We start from the raw sequence: 4,092 nt of genomic DNA, 5'->3' as shown, positions 1-4,092 counted from the left end.
TTTTGTATTTCATCATTAGAATTTCTTTCTTTTGAAATTTTCAGATTTAGTTTCTTAAGATTTTTATTCTTCACAGCTAATTTTCTACATTCACCATACAAATCATGAAAAACATTTAATAATTCATCATAAGAGAATTCTTCTTGAAAATCATTTGAGGTAAGAGTAGATTCAGATTTTACCTTGTCTTCTTGTGCCATAAAGCACGAGTTAGTTACCTCTTGTAGTTCCTTGGAGCTAATATCATCATTGTTGCTCCTAACTTTTAATTTCTTGCTTGACTCTTTCTTGGTCAAGGCTTTCTTCCTTTTTATCTCTTTCTTCCTTTCTTCTAGCTTCCTCTTCTTCTTTGTCTTTAGGAAGCTTTTGAATCTTTCTTCCTGATTTAGAGTGTTTCTTGCATGCTCAATGTTAGTCTTGCAATTATCCTCAAGTAAACTAACATGGGGTTCTTCGGAAATATCATAAGTTGCTTCAAGAGTATCCCATATTTGTTTGGCAGATGAACATATACAAATTTGGTTGAAAATATTTTTATTAAATGCACAGTAGAGAAGGTTCATAGCCTTAGCATTTAGTTCAGCCAAATTTTTATCGAACATACTTTCAATTAATTTCGTGGGTGTGTGTAGGCCATTTGTTATGACATTCCATAACTCATAGTTTTGTGATTGAGTAAAGATTTTCATTCTAGCTTTCCATTGAATATAGTTAGATCCATCAAACAGTGGAGGTCTGTTTGTGGAAAGTCCCTCAGCAAGTAATACGTTATGTGGGGTTGTCATGATCTTTGGCTCTAGTCGGTTAAGACTACAAATAATATTTGAGCACCTGCTCTGATACCACTTGTTGCCCAGTAGATACAACCCAAGAGGGGGGGTGAATTGGGTCTTTTAAAACTTTTTATACTACTTCTGAAACTTTTTGATTAATTATGCTAAGTTGTATAGATGCACAGTGAAATTTAAACTTAGCAACAGTTTGATGTATAGAATGTGCCTTGATTGAATATGCTTGCAACTAAAGGATGCGCGTATAAGAGTTAAGCAAGCAATTTATCTAAGTAAGTGAGTGAGTAAGTTAGACAATGACAAGAAGCATTACAAACACAACAAACATATAGTGGTTCGGTGCACCCCAGCACCTACATCCACTCCCCAAGACCTCTTGGGAATTTCACTATAATCCTACAGATTACAGCCGGTTGTTTTACAAGCTCACAACCCAACTTGTTGTTTTGCGAGATCACAACGAACTCGGTCGGTTTTCACAGGCTCACCGACTAGAACCTACCGATTGTTTTCACGGGCTCACAATCCAACCCAGTTGGTTTTCCCAAAGGCTCACCAACCACAACCTTACAACGATTGTTTTTCGGGTTCACAATCAACCCAGTTGGTTTTCCCCAAAGGCTCACCAACCACAACCTTACAACGTTGGTTTTCCCATTGGCTCACCAACAAACCTTAACACCGTTGGTTTTCCTTTGGCTCACCAACAAACCTTAACCTCTTGATTCAATCCCTTGATTGAATCAAGTTACAAGATATTAGACTAAGAATTTAAAGCAAGTACAAGCTTCTTAACTAAGCAAATATATCAAATATAAACAAATGGAGTAAAGAGAAGCTCTCAAACGAATTTTGAAGATGAAGGAACTCGGCTTCTTCTTTACTTGACCCTCTTCTGATTTGGCACGAGGTAGAGGATGATTGAGGCAGCACACGGATGGAGAGGAAGCTTTGGGATTTACTAGGATGCTCTTCTTCTCTCTATTTCGCTTTGGATGGCCCTTTTGTGCTTATGGGAGATTTTTCTTGTAATCTCTTTGAAATCTCTTCCCTAAATGTTTTCTCCCACTTCCATGCCTTCTTCCCTAGCTCTCCTCTTGATTTTATAGCTTTACATGTCGTGGAACCAGAAATCTAGCCGTTAGAGACAAAAATAGAGCCGTTGTCCACAGTCTGCAACTCCTGACAAAGTTTCCGTTGGGATCGGAGTCGACTCGCGCGATCTGGAGTCGACTCGACTGTAGCAGGAGTCGACTCATGCTTTTCTGGAGTCGGCTCGGCAACTGTTCCAGATTTGAATTAAAGTGGTCTTCTCGACTGGGAGTCGACTCGACTTAACCCGGAGTCGACTCGCCAAAATCTGGAGCTGACCTTGCACTTTTGGAGTCGGCTCATCCCAAGGAATCCATGGATGCATTTTTCAACTTTGCTTACTCGAGTCGACTCGGAAATTCTGGGAGTCGACTCAGTGCTCAGAGTCCGAACTCCCGAGCTTCTGTCTTTTGGCTCGTGCTGTCTCGGAGTCGACTCGAACTGTCTCGGAGTCGACTCGGCCCTCAGTATCCAAAAAAAATCTTCTGTCTTTTGGGGTCGCGCTGCCTTGGAGTCGACTCGAACTGTCTTGGAGTCGACTCGCCTCTCAGAGACGAAAATGCCGTCTTCTGTCTTTGGGGTTGCGCTGCCTCGGAGTCGACTCGGATTTTGCGGGAGTCGACTCGGCTCTTAGTGTCTGAAATTGGCTCTCTGACTTTTTGCTTGTTTTCCTCTGGGAGTCGACTCTAGCTTCCTTTGGAGTCGACCTGCCAACCATCGGAGTCGACTCAAGTTCCTCAGGAGTCGACTCGGCTCTCAGGGTCCAAAATAGCTTCTCTGTGTTTCTGCCTTGTTACTCCCTGGAGTCGACTCGTACTATCCAGGAGTCGACTCGAGGACTATTCTTTTGGTTTTTCCTTTGAATTTGCTCTTCCAACTTGAGTCCTTTGAACTTGAAACTTGGGTCAATAAATTGTAGCTTTCTTCCAACTTTTCTTGAGAGCTTTGGAGGCCTTCTTGTGTTCTTCCAACTTGCTATATTCCTTGCAAAATAACTATCTTTCTCCTTGCAACACAAACGTTAGTATTTATACTTCAAGGTTTTGTGATCATCAAAATTGTTACGGGGGAACTCAGCCACCATGCCCCACGTGACCGGCACGCGCGCCCTAGAAGATTACAGCTGCCCCTTGATCCAGTAACCCGACCCCGAGTCGGATATCTTCGGCCTCGCAGCCCGACCCCGAGTCGGCTGCCCCTTGATCCAGTAACCCGACCCCGAGTCGGATATCTTCGGCCTCGCAGCCCGACCCCGAGTCGGCTGCCCCCTGGATCCAGCAATCCGACCCCGAGTCGGCAATCTCTCGACAACGACAGGCTGTTCCCCTGAAGCACGCCGCGACCCTCTGCTCCACTACTCCCTACAACGGTCGTATCCGGCGCTGCTCCACGATCTCCTGTAATAGCCGTACAAAGCGGAGCTCCACTACGCCCTGTCATGGCCGTACCCAGCGCTACCCCACGACGCCCAGTAACGGCCATGTCAGTGGCAACTCCATCGTGCCACACGATGATCAACCCCCCAGAAGGACCCCCCAGCCTGGTATATATGCGGCTGGGGGGAGAAGGGGGGGTAAGCAAGAACTTCCAGTGCATTCTCCTACTACCTGCAATTATCTCTCCTTCTCCTCCAATCTCCTCTGACTTGATCGTCGGAGGGCCCCCACTACCCCAGTGGTGGTGCGAGGCTTGCTTGCAGGTTTTCTGGTGGAAAGTGGAGCGTAATCAACACCAACCAAGGCGACTCAGACGGAACCCCGTTCACACCGCTGTGCCAATCGTTCTCGGTTTGGACCACCAGCAACAGTTGGCGCTAGAGGAAGGGCCCGAATCTCAGAGCGATCGTAATGGCACGGCGAGGTGGTCGTGGAGCTTCCAATGCCTCCGGTCGCGGGGCTTCTCGCGCCTCTGGCCGGGAGGCCGCTGCGTCTCCAACACATTCTCAGCAACACTCCACCGTTCCACCCCCCATTCAGATGGTCGAAGCCGCTCAGTTCGACCAGTTAGCCCAGCAGGTTCGCACCCTCGCGGAGGCGGTGCAGAACCTGCAGGGTATGATGTCTCGGGCGCCGCAGCGGGCCCAGGAGCCGCTGCTCCCTGAGCGCTCACCTGTCCTCCTTAACCCGCGCTCCTTCCTCTCCCATGGGGAGGAGCGCCGGCGCGAGGAAGATTCTCGAGCACGGTCCATTCTGCCGGGACCTTCCCATCG

This window comes from Phoenix dactylifera, unplaced genomic scaffold, assembly GCF_009389715.1.
Source record: "Phoenix dactylifera cultivar Barhee BC4 unplaced genomic scaffold, palm_55x_up_171113_PBpolish2nd_filt_p 000961F, whole genome shotgun sequence".
In the NCBI taxonomy this organism is placed as follows: Eukaryota; Viridiplantae; Streptophyta; class Magnoliopsida; order Arecales; family Arecaceae; genus Phoenix; species Phoenix dactylifera.
Note: the sequence above shows the minus strand (reverse complement) of the source record.